Here is a 19459-nt window from a genome sequence, read left to right on the forward strand (position 1 = left end):
TGGTACATACTCAATTAAGAAAGCAAATCTGGGAGCAATTGCTGTATTCAATTTGCTCCATGATAAACAGCAATGGGTGAAGTTGGACAAGTCATTTAGTGATACAATATCTAAGTATCCTCTTCTATAACCTGGAAATACAACTTACCCCCTAATGAATCAATCCCCAAAACTTGATAATAATTTATTTAAAAAAAAAAAAAAAAAACAGGAGAAAAAGAAAACAAGTGTTTAGGTTTTGCAGCCAGGACCAGAGAGCCTTAATAGCAGACTGTACTAACACTGACCTGTTAAGGAAGTCTGGGGGGCACCTGGGAGGCTCAGCAGTTGAGTGTCTGTCTTCAGCTCAGGTTGTGGCCCCGGGGTCCTGGGACCAAGTCCCGCATCAGTCTCCCCATCAGGAACCTGCTTCTCCCTCTGCCTATGTCTCTGCCTTTCTCTTTCTCTCTCTCTATCTCTCATGAATAAAATTTTTTTTTAAAATTCTTACAAAAGGGCAGCCGAGGTGGCTCAGCGATTTAGTGCCACCTTCGGTCCAGGACGTGATCCCCGAGATCCCTGATCGAGTCCCACGTCAGGCCCTGCATGGAGCCTGCTTCTCCCTCTGCCTGTGTCTCTGCCTCTCTCCTTCTGTCTCTATGAATAAATAAATATTTTTTTAAATCTTAAAAAAAAAAGGAAGTCTGGGAGGCCTTGCAGAATGATAAGTAAGAAAACAGTGAAATGAGGCCGCTCAACTGAGACATGGGTCAAGATGTCACGAGCCTTCTCATCCATCCTTTTGTGAAGATCTGCCATTCCTCACACAAGGAGCAAGCCAAGTGTGAGGGTCAGGGCAGTGTCCTAGGGGTTTGGGGTCTGGTGTTACAGTGACTCCCCAAGGCCAAACAGAAGAGCAGAGGATGCATTCATTGCTCAAAACCAGCCTCTGGGCGGAGGGGGGGGGGATTCTCCACCAAGGTCAGGATATGAAGCCAAGCTGGGCAATAGTTATCAGTAAATTCTAGATTAGGGAGCTATGCCAGAGTCCCAGGCAGAAAGATGATAAGAGGGCCTAGATCTCTGGAGGAAGTAAGGATGATAGGCCTAGAGCATGTGCTTTTAGTGGTTACAATCACAGTTACACTTTTGCCTACCTTCAGGGGCAAAAATCCTGCACTGGCATGTACTGTTTTATTCCCTTTCTATGGTTTTGGCGATCTCCATTTTGCCACAGTTCCTGCCTCTCCCCTTTGTTTATATCCTTGATACTTCGTATGAGATGTGTGCTATGTGTCTCCAGGAATTTATACTCCAGCTCTAACTAATACTTTACATGACAGCAGATTAATCAAGAGCGCATATTGTTTGTTCATTATTCATTTTTATGGCTGGGTTAATAATTAAGCGATTTTAGTTAATGGTTAAAAAAAAGAGAGAGATAAAGAAATAATGGGTGTCCTGTTTGGTGGCAGTCAGGCTTCCTTTCTGGAGCCACGCTGCTGGGGGGCTCTGAAGCAGGCGTGAGCTCCACCATGGGACCAGGTTCAGTTGAGGGTAAAGCCTGGCACAGCGTAATGTAACAGACTATGTGTATTGTTTGTTCAACATCAATCCAAAAAAAAGACTGTTTGTGTGTGTGTATGTGTGTGTTTGTGATTTCTTGAGGATTTGCCTGGCTGAAGTAATCCTGACACAAAGGAAACTGAAACCATACAGAAGCAAAACAAACACATACAGAGTGGTTCTCCACATTTAAAAATTACATGACAATGCAACCACTATAGTGAGTTATTTATGGGGGCAAAGACCCTGTCTCATTCATTTTCTATGTCTCAGTATTGAAGTGTTATTCAATATGCCTGGCATATGGCAGGCATTCTATAAACATTCCATGAACGGAAGTGAACTTCATTGCTTCATATCCCCACTGCTGGTCTCCTTTCATCCATCCGGTTAACAGGCTACACTTGACCTCAGCTCAGCTATTACTTCCTCAAAAAGACCCGCCCAGACCTCCCCAACTTGATCAATCCCCCCTAATAATACTATTATGCACACTCCTTCAAAGCACCTATCAACTGTAATTGTACATTTGCTTGCGAGGCTCTTTGATATAAACAATGCAAAGCATAAACAATAAATTTCAAAGAGGCAAGGACTGTATCTTTTTGTTTTTCACTCATGCAGTAAATGTTGTTTTTGTTGGCATTTAGTAAATATTTGTTAAAGTAATGGACCAACAACCCATAATTTTCATGGTTTCCTCTCATTCTAATAATACTCACCAGACCTCAAATAATATGAAATAAATTATTCAACACACACTCACATAATAGTCAGAGCTGGGAAAGCAAGTTTGCAATGCAGGCCATCCAGTGCAGAAGCATTTTAATAAGGCAAAGGAAAAATGCAAATATCTTTCATTATAGCTAGAAGTTAAGTCTCCTTTCTAGAACACACCATTAAATTGTATATGGAGAAATGTTTACTCTTTTATAGGCATCTCAGTTGTATCACTTTTTTGAAGCATAATCCATTAAATTGAACCACTAAACATCAAAAACTCTTAAGCGTTGTCAATTTCATATGGCCTAAACTAGCAGACTATGTATATTTGCTTCCATAGTTTAGTTTAACCATATGTAAGCAGTTTTCCTGTGAAACTGTTCTCTGTACCTTCAGAGTAAAAAAGGGGGGGGGGTGGAATACTCTGCTGATTCAAAATACAATACTGAAGAATATGAGCTATGGTAAAGAACAAGGTTATTTTCTAGTTTAAGACAAAGAAGGAGCAGAAACAGAAACCTAGACATATTTAATCTAATATCTGAACATTTAAATAAACCAATATGTCCAAATATTCCAATCAGCAACTTAATAAGTAAAATTCCAGGAGAATAATTAAGAGGCAAGAAAAGAATATCAAAGAGGGCTATTGCTTCAATTGGACCATATTTATGAAGCAACCCCTTTGGTGTCAGCATACTCAGCATAAGACTCTGCAGTGAAAAACACAGATATAGCCCCTGCCCTCAGGAACTTATAATCAATGAAAGAGGCCTCAACAGACATGTGCAAAAATTCTCAACATCATTCATCATCAGGGAAATGCAAATGAAACCTACAATGGGATATCACTTTACTCCTTGTCAAAATGTGTAAAACCAAAGAGATAAGGAATAGCAAGTGTTGATGAGGATGTGAAGAAAATAGAATCCTCATGCACTGTTGGTGGGCATGCAAACTGACACAGCCACTGTGGAAACCAGTATGGAGGTTCCTCAAAAAATAACAGAAATACCAAACTATCTAATAATTCTACTACTGAGTATTTACCCAAAGAAAACAAAAATATTAATTCAAAAAGATATATGCACCCCTATGGTTGTTGAACATTATATTCACTATGGCCAAATTATGGAAGCATCCTAGGAATCTATTAACAGATGAATGGATAGGGAAGATGTGACAGATATATATGTTGGAATACTGCTCAGCCATAAAAAAGGATGAGATTGTGCCATTTGTGACAATGGGGATGAACTAGAAGGTATCATGCTAAATGAAACAAGTCAAAATGGAGAAAGATGAATACCATATGATTTCATTCATATATGGTGCCTGAAGACAGCAAATGAATGAACAAAAAAGTAGAATCAGAACTATAAATACAGAAAACAAACTGATGGGTTGCCAGAAAGGAGGGTGGTGAAGGGTTGGGCAAAATGGGTGAAGGGGAGGGGAATGAGAGATATAAGCTTCCAATTATAAACTGAATAAATCATAAGAATAAAAGGCACAGCATGAGGAATACAGTCTATTGTATTGTAATAGCATCGCCTGGTGACAGATGCAGCTACATTTGTAGTGAGCACAGCATAATGCATGGTTTTGTTAAATCTGTGTTGTACACATGAAACTAATGTAACACTGTGTCAGCTATACTCAAATTTAAAGAATCATTTAAAAACAATAAAAGTGAACTCAGTGTTCCTCAAGCTTACTCCCATTCCCTGAGGTAAACCCTTGGCCTCAGGCAGGTCCATATGGATATTCTCCTTCCCCTGTAGGGAATCACTTATATCCACATAGCTAGAATTGGGGGGGGGGGGTATAGTGCTATCACACGAAGTCAGGTTTCAATGAATATTTTTAGGATAAATTAAAGAATGAATTAATTAATCACTCCATTGATATGAAAGGGAGATCTGTACAATAGAAGCTGGGTGAGAGGACCTATAGTTTGCTTTCAACAAAGGTCATTTTTTTTCTGGCTTAGTTCTAATCTTCTAAGCTTTTCAATATATATTTTGATGGTTCTTCTATCACCTGGGATAAAGAAGACATGTTTATGGCTGACTTAAAGTCAACCTTACCCAAAAGTAAAAGTTTGATTTTCTTCTTTAACCATGTAGTATGTGCAGCAGATACCCCTGGCTCTTAGAAGGTAGAAGGATCTCAGTTCTGTTGGAAATTGGGAAAATTACAAAACCTCTCTGTGCCCATCTTTTTAATCTGTAAGATGTTGATAATCATATATAAATCTTCTGAGAATTAATATTCTGAGACAATACATGAAGCCATTTGGCACAATATCTGGCTTATAGTAAGCACTCAGCCAGTGTTGGTATTATGATTAATACTATGACGTTTATTGTAGCATTACTATTCCTCTTCCTATCTATTTTTTATTGGGGAAACCAAAGTCATACTTAGATTGAAGAACTCTGATAAGAAGGTAAAAAAAAAAAAAAAAAGACCTGGTAACTTCATTCAATCATTCCACAATATTTATTCAGTTTCTGCAAGTATCTAGGTTGACCAGCTCCCAGAGTCAAATGGGCAACTTACTAAAGGCTTAGAAGGGAGAGGGTAGAATTGAGAAAGAGTATGGGAAGCATAAGTGAATGCGACCAAACTAAGGTACAAACCCTTATGCGATTCAGCATAAATAAAAGGGATCAGGTACAGAAGTGAATGTCAGGGTCATCGGGCAGTGTTAAGCCTTGGAAAATCATATTAACCTTTAACATTATGAGAGCCTAAGTCTGGAGAACTTTTTTAACCATGACTGGACCCTACCTGCTTAACCTAAAATACTAAAAAATAAAAATAAAAATTCCCCATTTTAAATGAGCATAAATCTCATCAGAGATGGTTTTTTTGGGTTATCATAATAAGAACCAACAGGTAGAATATGGTTACCTTGGCAAGAATTCACTGAAAATTGAACTGGAAGTCTATTCAGAAATGGAAGTCTACAGTGAGCTAAGGATGAAAATCCAACCTAGTGAAGAACAGTAAGGATGATTTCCTAATGTATTGAGCAATAAAATGGGAAAGTAAAAGCAACTCCTCAGACTCAAGACTTAAATCCCAGGTTGCTCAGAGCTGGTCTTAAAGAGATTGAAGTCAGCAGTAGGGAAGCAGCAGTGACTTAGCTGAAAGTCCCCAAGTTCTTTACAGGGTCATTATTTGCTGACTGTTTTCTAACAACTACGTATCTGCTTTCTACCAGATATGCCAGAGTAACCTGCTAGAAATACACAAGACTCAGGAAACTATAAATGCACAGTCCCTAAAGGTTTGTTTGTTTGTTTGTTTGTTTGTTTGTTTGTTTTTTAACCAGGCCAGAGAAGAGGGGAAGGGACAGGAAGATGCCTTGTGACCCATCAGAACTGTGAAGGCTATTTGTAAGCTAACACTTAACCAGTCATACTTGCACAGATGCTGGAAGAAAACAGGAACATGCCTGGGTCACAGAAAACTGACTTTATTACTCTCAGCCATAGTGAGAGTCAGAGTATCATCATCGTCCTGCGCTGGTTCCCAGAATGCCAATTAGCATAAGGCAACACAAAAAAGGGTCAGGTGGCACCTGTACATTGAGTGAGCATTATAGGAGAAGGACCCTGAGCTTAAGGAACCTGAATCTTTAACACTTGTCAGTAGGCATGCCTACTCTTTGCTCTGGACAGAGAGACATTATCTCTATTTTCCAAGGCTGTTCACTGTATAAACATTCTTGAAATAATAGAATGGAATAAGGTCAGTTAGTTCCTCTGCTCACAAAACATGATGAAATGAGACACCCATTCCGAGAATCGTCTCCCAACATGACCTTGACACCAAGTGCACTCATGAAAAACAGGCTTAAATGCTTGACATCTTGCTGGTTGAACAACTTAAATGACAATGAATATGCAAAGCCCTTTCTGGCTCAGGAGAGCATCTAATCTGGACAAACTATCATTTCAAATTCCCAAGAACATGTTCCTGAGCTTGTCAAACCACCCAGAGGTATCTATGTCCTCTTTTTTAAGATCAGCACACATTTCTAAGACTCATCTTTTACCATTTCCCAGAAGGATTTGGGGATTCAAATGATAAAAGGCCTTTGCAATATAATATCTCTTTTCTACTGGTGCCAGAATGGTATTTAAAAGTATAGTCTATATCTATCATGGGTTTAATGTAGGCACAGTCTTACTCTATACTGAGTGCATTTCAATAATAATGCCCCCGTGCCTCTACCTACCCATCCACCATGCCTCCTAAGTAAGGCCATCAACACTGAATAGTAAGAAAGGCCTGAGTTTAATGCTGACTAGCTGTTCCCTTGGATGAGTCACTTCTTCCTCTACCTTAATCTCTTCGTTGCAAAATGGGAATAGTAACACTCATTCTTCCTACCACACGCAATTTGAGAAAGTCAAATGGTGTAATGTCTGTGGAAGCATCCCATAACTAAGGAAAAAAAAACTTTAAAGTGATTTCATACTATAATTAGTATTTCTCCAGCTCGTGTGCTTTCAGGTATGCCTTTGAGCAGACATGTATAAACCAAGTCTGGTCATTTCCTATGCTCAGAAACCGAGTCACTGTAGTGCATCAAGCAGAGTTGTGGGGTAAGCAGTTATCTGCAATTAGATTCATGTGTCATTGAGTGTTCAGGAGATACCTCTTTACCATCAAGGATTCGGAGTCAAAGGGGGAAAAAGAGGGAGGGAACACACTGTTATTTCTAAGTCAGAAGCCTTTCCCAAGTATATAAAATAGCCCAAACTGTGTGATATCAAACAATGGGCTTTGGTCAATGTTTAGCTGCAAATCAGTGAATAGTAATAGCACAAGCATCAGATCAAAAGTGGGAGGCAAAGAGAACAGGAGCAAGGGAAGAAGGCAGGGATCTGCTACTGATTGATGCAAACAGCTTTGAAAAGAAAACCAAAGTAAGAATAAAAAAAGAGCTAAAACACGGAAATATGAATATATTCTTATGACACTGTATTATCTTCCTTAGGAAGAGAACTTGACCTGGATCAGTCCTACCCACCCTAGAACTTTGTACTGTATTCTCTTCTCAGAAGTTGTCAAATTTTGGCAAAGATAACCACTTAAAGGAAAAAATTAAAATTAAATACTTAATATTTAATATTAATATTTAATATTTAATATTTAAATACTTAAAATTAAAGCCAACAAAATTATCTATTCCCTGAATTGCCTTTGAGTTTCAGATGCTTTGGGTCAGCAATGAAATTAGATGTATCTAAGTATGTTTCTAATAGCATCCAAAAGTCTAGAAGGAAGTGATTTGTAGAGTTCCGCAGTGTGAACTCTCTTTCTGGAAAAGAGCGAGTTCAGAAGTCCACTTTGGGCATCACATGTTTTCTATGCACTCGTATGTTTTTTCTATTATGTTTTCTCTCTTAGCTTATTTGACCTGGTCTTCCAGTTTATTAATCCTGTGTACTGATATGTTCCCTCCTCTGTTCAAAATATCTAAAGTTCTTAGTGTTAAATTTTTCATTTGGAGAATGTCCATTTGATGAATTTCTATAAATTTTAATTCTCTGCTCAAGTTATTCATCTCTCCAACTATCTTGGTACATCATTTTCTCCATTTTCTTGATCATATTAACCAGAGCTACTTTAAGTCCTTATCTGATAAATACAATATCTCAATCATTTATGAGTTTGTTGTGGTTTTGCCCCCGCTTCCCTGGTTTTGGTCATTGTGTCCTGTGTTATGGCATGCCTTGAAATTTTTTATTAAATATCATGGAAACTCTGAATGATATCTTTCTTCAAAGAGCGTTAAATGTTTTCCTGGCATTCACAAAAAAAGAAGAAAAAAAATTCTAGTAGATCACCTGTTCCTTTCTAGGCTTGACAGGAAACCCTGTCAGCTCTTGTCTTGTGGTTTTCCCAGAGTAAAATCCCTACTCCTGGGGCTTGACAGGCAGGGTCTCCACCAAAAGCCTGACACTGTTTACCAACACTCCCCCACCTTGGCAACACTTAAATTCCAATCTCTCCTTTAGCACCATGTGGCTGCAAATATCTCAGATCAGCTATTGGCCATCAGATATATTTTTGTACTAGGTTTCTTGAAATCTCTGCCCCTTTTATGTGCAGGTTAGTAGTTAGCAAGTAAGCAGAATTTATATGTAGACATTTAGGCCACTTTTCTGTGGTTTCCTTCTCTTCAGAAATGCACCCCTCTAATCCTAGCCACTTTGGTTGCCTCAAATTCTGACTTCTTTCTACCTAGTCCCATAACAAAGCCACTTTCTTCTTATACTTCATTCATGATACAGACATCGAAAGAGAAATTAGATCCCCTCCTTAAGGCTGGTAGACAGTAAATATAGTTTGACATAGTAGAATGAGGCTAGGCAGGGTTCATGGTATTGGGTGGGGGGAGGAGACAGCCTACTAAAATAGCATGCAGTAGAAACAGCATGATTTACTGTGGCAGACAAGGATAGGTACAGTTCAACATCAAAGTGCCAGAAAATCAGGCGAGTACCAGGCAGACTAGGTGACTCTCAAAATGCTGAACTCCCACGATAAGCAAGGCATTAAGAGGGCAAAGAATCCTGAAGTAGAGCCTGGCATAGCTACATGGGCCTCTGGTGTGCCAATTAATTTTCCCCGTCAAAGTCTTTTATTTTGTCTAGATCATGGCTAATCAATCAGACTCAAAACACTTAGAAGCCTAAAGCAACTTTGACTAGTTACATGGTAACCACAGCCATCAGTAATTACATAAGGAGATAGGTGTCTATTTATCTATAACCTACCACCAACTCTTCAGGCTCCATTACACCAGACTACAAGAGAGACTCCAACATCCTCAGCATTATTCAACCTCATCGGTCACCCAGCCCTCTGACAGAAACCAGAGAGCTTCCAGCCCTTGGGAGTCATGACTCATAGCAATAATTAATAAAAACTCATTTATAAGAACATATTTTTTTGAAATAAAAATATATAATTAATCAACTATCTTATCTTTCTGGTATATGTATTATATTTACCATGAGCAAGGTATTATTTAATGATTAATATTTAATGCCTAAAGAATCAACATTGTTAACACAATTTTTATTTTCTAGATAAGCGGCTATAAGAAACATGGCATTTTTTATGTGTTTACCTCTATATTCCTTTTACTTATTAGGGAAAAAATGAAGTGCTCATCTTCTTGATATTTCCACAGCTTAGCACCAACACACAGTAGGTGATCAATAGGTGAATAATGATTTAATTAAACATTTTTTTTGTTGTTTTGTTTTGGTTTTCAAGAATGTTTTTTTAATAATAAATTTATTTTTTATTGGTGTTCAATTTGCCAACATACAGAATAACACCCAGTGTTCATCCCGTCAAGTGCCCCCCTCAGTGCCCGTCACCCATTCACCCCCACCCCCTGGCCTCCTCCCCTTTCGCCACCCCTAGTTCATTTCCCAGAGTTAGGAGTCTTCATGTTCTGTCTCTCGTTCTGATATTTCCTACCCATTTCTTCTCCCTTCCCTTCTATTCCCTTTCACTATTATCTATATTCCCCAAATGAATGAGAACGTATAATGTTTGTCCTTCTCCGACTGACTTACTTCACTCAGCATAATACCCTCCAGTTCCATCCACGTTGAAGCAAATGGTGGGTATTTGTCATTTCTAATGGCTGAGTAATATTCCATTGTATACATAAACCACATCTTCTTTATCCATTGAGATGGGTTTGCAACTAATCCAAGGAAATGCCCTTCCTGCTGCTACCAAGTTAAACGGACTTTCTTGTCAGGTACAGCTCTATAATAAAAATGGAGAAGAGAAAAGAATCTGGAATTGTTACAGATTCTTTACTAGTAAGGATATAGCATGTAATCAAAAAAGCAGAAGAGGAGAGGGTTTGTTCAAGAACCGACTCTGTCACTGTCTGTCTCAGACTGTGTCTTAGAGCACGGTACACAACGCTTAGGGATTCTGTTTCCTCACCTGTAAAAGTCAGTAAAAGGAAAGGTCTGTTCTCGATCCACAGAGCCCTGGTTCTGCAAAGGTGAGGCGGGGAGCTGAACTCCAGTCCCCTCCCTTGCAAGAACCAAGTTAGTTCCTCTTAGTTTCTCTAGATTATATTTGTACCACAGGTGCCATGAAAAGTGGAAGACCACATGATCCCAGAAATTTTACCAACTTTGCAAGTTTTTAATTCATGTTTCACTAGATGAGGGGGAAAAAAAAAAGAATAAGCTGTCAATTTTTATAATCAGAACCAAAAATAAAACTACTTTCATGGTGCCCAAACTAAGCATTTCTAAGACAAATTTCCAAGATTTCCTTAATTTTTAAATTCACATACTTAATAAATATTTAATCCATGTCTTAAACTCATTTTCCCATAATTCATCACACTACTTATTTTCTGAGAACTAATGCCACATCTAAAAGGACTTCTTAGTCTATTCTTTTTAGCATAAAGCTGGAGTTTCAAAGCAAAATAATTTAATTTAGTAACTAAGCTGATAATTACTCTGGCTTATGTGGTTTTTAATATTGAAACATTAATTATTTTCCAGTTTCTCATTTATTGGGCTTTACCATGTGCTAACAATGCTTATAAGAGAAATCATTGGAACACTGAGAATTCCTTCTCCAGAAGGTGAATTTCTACTTAATCTCCAAATTTTTAAGTATTTTAATTTAAAAGAGTAAATCTTTCCTCTTTCTTGATAATATGAATTATTAAGGGAAATACAATAATACTTCACAGCTGGGGGGCACTTATATATATATCAACTCTATACTACACATTTTAAATAAGCTACATTTCTCTGCATTCTGACAACTGCAAAGAGTAGCTTTTACTACATCCCAGAAAGGAAACTGAGACACAAGCTCTCACACTTAATGAGGTTCTTATTCATGCATTTTGCTGAATACCAACATCTACCACAGGACATGTATACCCTGGGAATGAAATAAACCAGGATGTTGAAAATTGCTAAAAACAACAGTAGTAAGCTAGAATTCATTTTACTCTTTCCTGTTCATTTTTATTTTCCTCAAGATATATTACCCCATCATAAATTAAATAAGATAGTAAGGAGAAGAAAAAAAGAAGTAGAGACAGAGCTGAAGTCGGGAAATGTACACTTAACATCAGTTCTGCCACTGGCTACATGGCTTTGGACAAGTCTTTAAATATACATTCCAAGACTTTAATTTTACCTACATAACAATTCAAAAGGGCTTGGGGGAGTTCCATCAATAGTAACTGGGTCACATCCAAACTAGTGTGAAAATTATTATTATTGAAGGAATAACTGCAAATAATAGTCATGTTTTAATTTCCATTTTACTATCCAAAACTAAGCTTCAAAAACTATTCTAAGACAGTTTAAAAATGGTTTCCTTTGTCTCACATGGAACTTTTCCTATAAATAAGAGTAAAACTGTCAATATTTCCTGTATGACTCTTCACTACTCTGCAACTTTCTAAAGAAAAACTGCATTAAATAAACTCTAGAGAAGCCATACTTAGAAGATATGGCAATTAGCAAACACTTCTTAAAGATTATTTATCTTAAAGGACAGATGCTTTGCCTTTTGTTTTTAAGAAAAAATAAACTGAAATTAAAAGAAAGCACATATTTTTGCTATATCAAATAAAAATCTAGTTTACAGGGGATCCTTGGATGGCTCAGTGGTTTAGCGCCTGTCTTCAGCCCAGGGTGTGATCCTGGAGACCCGGGATCGAGTCCCACGTCGGGCTCCCTACATAGAGCGGCTTCTTCCTGTGTCTCTGCCTGTGTCTCTCTCTCTGTGTTTCTCATGAATAAGTAAATAAAATCTTTAAAATTAAAAAAAAGTCTAGTTTACAAACAGAAATACTAAATGGTAAGATTTGGTCAGTATGTGATCAAAGCTTTGAATTTCCACAGGTACCATTCTTTTCTTATACTTTACCTTTTTGACAGTAGGAAGTCAGGCTCTGTCTGTCACTTCATCTTGTGGCCTGAAACCAAAGGTCATGGCGTTATTTTCATGACAAGCTAAAAACAAAAAACAAAAACAAAAACTCCTATTCCTAAATTTGCTAATTGTATATTCAAAGTAGAAATCACATTTCCCTTCTATTCAGGATTTGCCCATATAACAATACAGCAAATTTCTTTATATGTAAAACTTTTCAGATCAACTCAGCTTTAATAATCAATCCTGGGGCAGCCCAGGTGGCTCAGTGGTTTAGCGCCTCCTTCAGCCCAGGGCGTGATCCTGGAGACCTGGGATCAAGTCCCACGTCAGGCTCCCTGCATGGAGCCTGCTTCTCCCTCTGCCTGTGTCTCTGCCTCTCTCTCTCTCTCTCTCTCTCTCTCTGTGTGTGTCTCTCATGAATAAATAAATAAAATCTTTAAAAAAATAATAATCAACCGTATACAATGTGTGGGTTAAATAATTCTAACTTCCTTCCTGGGGGGTCGGGAGGGGAGATAGAAATTTGACCTTCCTTTGCTTTTTTTTTTTTTTTAATTTTTGGTTGAACATTTGTATCATGAATTAGTCCACAAACCAAATGAGCATAAATTGGTTTGTTTCTTTTTTTTTAAAGAGCCACCAATTTTGGTGAATTTTCATTTTGGTTTACTTTTGATTTAACATTTTAGATTGGTTAGTTGTTTTTTTTTAAGACAGCCACCAAATATTGACTCATATCATCTTACCTATTCATCTTCTAATTCAATTGTTGGTTCTCTTGACTGTCTGATACCAATCGCCCACTGGTATAACATCCAGAGAGTTGTAGAATCCTCCTGGTGGCATTTTCAATGCATGATTCCACCACCTTCATCCATATATAAACACACCACATAAAGACAAGCTAAGTGACCCAGCAGGATTTAAGAGAAGTGTAGCTCAGAGTTTATATTTCTGCGTAACTCCTGATACTCCAATCCAGTATGAAGGGAAGAGAAATCTAACAAGGTTGACTTACTGAGTCTGTAATGTCCCGTTTTAATACCCAGCTATTTTTCACTCTTTGTGACTGAATTTCTAGGGGTATATATAGAGGAAGAACTAGTTATACACATTTAGTGAAAAGGAACGTTCCATCTCCGTGTCTGTAGGGTGCCATCTGACCTAAGAGTAGACTGATACAATCAAGTTAAATTCATACTTATTAATATGCAAAGCACTCTACTAGGGATACAGGGACATTTAAGATAAGCAGGAGCTGGGCCTAAGGCGTTTTTAGGGAAAATAATACACTTTATCAAAAGTGGAGATCTACTTGTGCTAAAAGAAATTAGTCTTCCCTCTAGTTTTAAATTTTTTTAGGGGCTCCTAGGTGGCTCAGTTGGTTAAGTGTCTGCCTTCAGCTCTGGTCATGAGCCCAGGGTCCTGGAATTGGGCCCCACATTGGGCTCCCTACTAAATAGGTAGTTTGCTTTTTGCCCTTCTTCTGCCCCTCTGCCACTTGTGCTCTCTCTGTCTCTTTATTTATTTAAGAGAGATAGAGCACACAAGCAGGAAGGGCAGAGAGAGAGAGAATGTGAAGCAGATTATGTGCTGAGCATGGAGCCTGATGGGGGCTCAATCTCACAACACTGAGATCACCACCTTGAGATCATCACCTAAGATGAAACCAAGAGTGGACACTTAACTGCATCACCCAGGTGCCCCAAGTTTTGCATTTGTTTTAACTTCTCTTCCAAATAGTTTCTGAGAATAGAATGATATAATTGTTATCACACAATCCAAGACACATGAGGCACCTGTAGTTTCCAACTGTATAATGGCATATGTCTTCATATAAAGTAAATAACTACATTAACCCTATATATAAATTTTATTTATTCTCAAAAAGTTCTGGTGAGAACTGAAAACCCCCAATCAAATAAATAAGGATACGATAGTAGATTTCATTGTATTTGTTACCAAACAACATTGCCAAGTTTTTGAAAAATATTTTAAAACTATTCAGTCCATATTTCCAACCCAATGATAACAATTATTATTTATTTTGTTCTGAGAGTGTGAAAAATAAAATTTTTGAGTGCTATTTAAGTTGGGTATTTAAATAGACAGTTCTCTATTAACTTAAACTTTGAATAAACATTATGGCTTCATTAACAATTATATTTTAATTAGGACTTTTAAATTTAGAAATAATAACTCAAGCTAAAAAATAATGAGTAGTTTAAAAAAAATACTGTGTGTATTACACAAGTTCCATAATTTCTTCTAAGTACACTTAACTAGGAAAATTGTTAGGTTTTTTTTATTAGTGGTATACACAATGAAACAAAAAACAAAAAACGGAATTCTCTAAATACAATGGTTATTAAAAAAAATAAAAGTGGGACACCTGGGTGGCTCATCGGGTAAGCGTCTGCCTTCCGCTCAGGGCATGATTCTGGAGTCCAGGGATCGAGTCCCACAACGGGCTCCCTCCATGGAGCCTGTGTCTCTGGCTCTCTCTGTGTGTCTCTCATGAATAATTAAATAAAATCTTTTAAAAAATAAAATACATAAAAAATGTAAAAAGTCCCTGAATTTTGCTTTTCAGCTTCACATTTTCATGAAATTCTAGTTGTCGTAATGATCTTAAATCTATGTTGTGACAAATGAGTGATTCTTTTTCTTTTTAAGAATCTCATGCCTATGCAGGTAGTCATTTATCCAGCAATAGGTAAGTATTTAAACTCTACAGAAAGCATTATGCCTGTTCCTCTTAATATACCATTTTACCTAACAAATATGGACAGGTCACTCTATCCTCTTTGGAGAAATCTATGGAATTTGGGGATTTAGAGGAGCCAGGTGGGAATCCTGGTTTTGCCACTCCATGGCATGGACAGGACACATCACATCACCCAACTCTGTTACTCCCTTTATTTATAAAAAGGGGAGTAAACAGTATACATGTGCAGGTTGTGTGACAATATGAGATAACCTGTATAGCCAGTCTGGCACAAGTCCTCAATGAAGGCGGCCATGACTATTACCAATAGTATACACGAGGGTCACCTCAATGGACTGTAGAGAGACTCACCTCCTCTCCTGAATACATGGATAGTCATAGTGAAATACTGTGTTTGAGGAGGGAGACCACCCACCATCCACCAAGACCACACAGCTGTTTCTGGACTGTCCACAGGCGGGTTGCTGGAAAAGCAGGATGGTAGAGTAGGAAGATGAGGGTAACAGAGTTAGAGGAGGCTCCTCTGCTCACTGCTGCATAGACAAGCCTCTATCACTGAAAGGTGCCTGCCTTTGTGGGCTCTAAAATCTGGTTTTTTCACTTCAGTTAACCAAGACTTTCACTGAATGGTCCCTAAGGTCACTGCCCTATGTTCTCACACTCAGTGTATACTGAAAGGGTCGCTTGCACCATTTCAACAAGGCACTAGATGCACAGGAAGGAAAAGTCTAGCACCAGAAAAAAAAATGTGTATGCCCACTCAATATGAATGCCTTAGTAATGGTAATATAAGGTTCATTTTATATTTGACACTGAATTTTTGTGACTTTTCCATTTCTCTTTCTCATTGACTCATCTTTATTCCCCAAACTGTTATAATTCTGGTATTTGTTTTTTTCAGTTAGGTCCCTGAACACAATTTTAAAGCCAAGTTGCCAGTTCAAAGCCAGATGTCTAGCCACCACCGTTAAGGATTGTATTTGTCCTACAAACACTTACTCAACAAACTCCCATCAGATAAAATTTATAAACAAGGTAGTGGGCTTGGTACAACAGGCAAAGAGAGAAATGATTCAATTCTGCTCTTGTGGAACTCCATCTGGTAAGGGATAAAGGCAAACCACCACACAGCTAGAGATAAGCTGTGAAAGGGTAAACCCTAACCCAGTCTGGAATACCAAAAGGGAAAGTGGCCAGTGATCTGAGAATTGAAGAAAGAATAAGAGCTGACCAGCCAGTACAAAGGCATTAAAACATGTAATTCTTGCTAAAGTCATCATTAGACTACTAGACCTCATGTCAGCACAGGGTCCAGTGAGCATATCCATTCCTGAGCGAATGGAAGAATTTGTGAGGTATCTTGGCCAAGTAATACTCACTTTAGCTATGTTTCTTCCTCATTAAATGAACATTCTCAATACTTTATAGTTGCTGGATTTTACTGTGTGCAAAACATCCTACCAGGAGTCATGGAGAATCATAAAAAGAAGAAAAAAATATAACCTTTGCCTTCAAGAAAGATGCATTAATTCAACAAATATTTATTGTGCTTTAAGATTCCTCCATGTGCCTGGTGCCCTGCAAGTTGTGGAGACAAAAGGTAATATATACTATTTATTGAAGCAAGAGGAGAAACAGAAGCATAACAATTCTAGCATTACTAACTCTTAGTCTTCGAGACTCTCTTAATTTTGCCCTTTAAACCTGCAAATGCCTTTTTAAAACTCTCTAAGCCCCGAAGAACCATTATAAAGCAAAGTAATGTATATATGTTTCAAAAGAACATCATACCAATCTTCCCGAGTTCTCAATGTCCTGTGGTCCCTATGCCACACAAATGCGTGATCACTGGTTTAACCTTTAGTTTGCATATAATCTGCTTCTGCAAATAGATTGTACTTCCCTGTAAGAACTAGGTATCTTTTAATATCCCACTGTGTTTAAAACAATGTTAGGAATATAGCAAATGCTCAAAAAAAATCAAAATATTTATACATTATTTACTTAGAAGGGAAATAACAACAAACGATTGATTGACTTTAATTTGGGTTATTTTAATAGACTTATTAGTCTGGAACAGTTTCCCACTAATATCTTCCTATGCCTTAGGTTTGGCAACCTTAACAACTACATTAACTTTTTAAATTTTATCAGCCAGTCAGCAACCTTTTCTAAACACCTACTAGTGTTACAACTCAATTTTCTAGAGAATTATTTACCATAATTATGTCTTGAATAAAATAAACACTGTAGTCCTTAGTATTCTAAAAAACATAAACTTACCAGGTAGGAATACATGAGCCTCAGAAATTTTATTTATATAATCAATAAATACAAAATATCTATGAATTGATATAAATATGCTATAATATAAAACACCATAGTTCCTAAAACTTTAGTAATTATGTAGCTTTAGCTAAGTAGGGAATATTTGTAGAATATTTTAAAGTTCAAGGTAGTTCCCAAACTTTACATAAGGAATTCATTCAAGAGTGGATTTGTCTGTAGTTGATACTATGTGAGAGGTTATTCACAAATACTCAGAAGTCAACTTCCAAGAAAAACCTTATATTACCTAGAAACAAACAAACAAAAAAAGATAGCAATTTGCCAGTAAGTTCTGCTATGATCTTTGATATCCTTAAACAAAACAATTTCTCTATCTTTATCATTCCAAAATTTTAGAAATTTTAGAAAGCCTATGCTCTAAAATGTCAATAAAATGTTATCATTTTCTATGCATTCCATTCTGTTAAAAAAAAAAAGGCTGAAGAGCACAGCTATATCCCAATACTCAGAAAATGTTGTAAGTAATTACATTAGAAAATACAGATATAAAAGTAAAACTACATCTCTTTCACATTGATGAAGTCTATAAATGTCACTAGGACATTTTCTAAGTACAATATCCAGAAACTATAAATATATAGAGTGTGGGTTCAATAAGATAGTAAAATAAGTTTAGAGATCAAGATCAGCATTTTTTTAAGAAAATGGAAAGAAAACAATTTTAAAATACCAAAGATATCACTTATAGTAAGTATTGTCTAAAATTTGTTTCACCATGTAAGTGCATCTGTCCTGGATCAAATATAAAATGAGGGGATCCCTGGGTGGCGCAGCGGTTTGGCGCCCGCCTCTGGCCCAGGGCGCGATCCTGGAGACTTGGGATCGAATCCCACGTCGGGCTCCTGGTGCATGGAGCCTGCTTCTCCCTCTGCCTGTGTGTGTCTCTGCCTCTCTCACTCTCTCTCTCTCTCTCTGTGTGTGACTATCATAAATAAATAAAAATTAAAAAAAAAAAACAAATATAAAATGAGCTCCTACCACAGTCAAAAGTTCATTGGTATAAACACACCTTACTTACCACTCCTCTATGTGCTGAATGAGCAATATGAGCAAAGTTATAAAGCCATGACATACATGATAAAATTTGAAGTTACTGAAACCAACTGTAGCAATACAGGAAATGAAAAACCGAGAATAGGGCAGGGGTGGTGGGTAGTGAGACATAAGAATGGACAAGATAGGAGCCAGACACAGGGCCTTCTCTTAGAGGCAATGGAAACTGTATGAAGATTTCAAGCAGGCTGCGTAAGCAGTTTGCACTGATAGATTCTTCAGGCAGCAGCGAAAGGAATAAATTGGAGAGGTAAAAGACCAGTTAGCAAAAAGACAAATACAGTGATTCAAGCAAAAGATGTTGATGGCATGATATGCTGGGAAGATATAATGAGAAGGTAGAGTTCACAGAGCTTTGTGACGGATTAAATACAGAGGGTGAAAGAGAAAAAGGGACATCCAACCATGTACAGGCTTTAATATGGAATGGTATACTGCTCCTAATCACTAAGTCTGGGAACACATTAAAGGGAACAGATTTGGGAGTAAGAGGACATGAATTTGGCTTTGATTATGCTTACTTTAAGATCTGTATAGGACATTCAGATTAATGTCCTGTATACAGCACAGAAAAAGTTTCTGGTTGAGATCCAGAGAGCAGGGAACAATCAACAATGTGGCAGTTAAGGAACATGTAACTAAGGAAAGAACCAGTGACAGACTATGGGGCATCCACATCAAAGTGGTAGGCAGAGGGAAATAAGACTTCAAGGGAGACCAGAGGAAATGGTCAAAGAGGAAGAGAGAGAATGGGACTCAACACAACACACACAGAGAGATCAAGTTCTATAAGAACTGAAAAGAGGAAATTCTATCAAACGTTTAAAGAAGAAACCATACCTATGCTATTAAAGCTGTTTGGAAAGATAGAAAGAGATGGAGTACTTCCAAATTCGTTCTATGACGGAAGCATCACCATAAATCCAAAACCAGACAAAGACCCCACCAAAAAGGAGAATTACAGACCAATATCCCTGATGAACATGGATGCAAAAATTCTCAACAAGATACTAGCCAATAGGATCCAACAATACATTAAGAAAATTATTCACCACGTCCAAGTAGGATTTATCCCCGGGACAC

At 37.5% G+C, this 19459-nt stretch overlaps 1 long non-coding RNA gene across 3 annotated transcripts in view; it reads right to left on the reverse strand.

The window, feature by feature from the left end:
- LOC112912252 (uncharacterized) overlaps positions 1–19459 on the reverse strand; it is a 77620-nt gene that overhangs the window by 43346 nt on the left and 14815 nt on the right. For 2 of the 3 annotated variants that reach the window (XR_011994403.1, XR_011994404.1), the window contains exon 2: positions 12238–12286. This is a non-coding gene — a long non-coding RNA (uncharacterized lncRNA). Of the gene's footprint in view, positions 1–12237; positions 12287–12992; positions 13115–19459 lie in introns of all 3 variants that reach the window. The other variant, XR_011994402.1, reaches the window with a different exon arrangement.

Source organism: Vulpes vulpes, chromosome 1, assembly GCF_048418805.1.
Source record: "Vulpes vulpes isolate BD-2025 chromosome 1, VulVul3, whole genome shotgun sequence".
NCBI lineage: Eukaryota > Metazoa > Chordata > Mammalia > Carnivora > Canidae > Vulpes > Vulpes vulpes.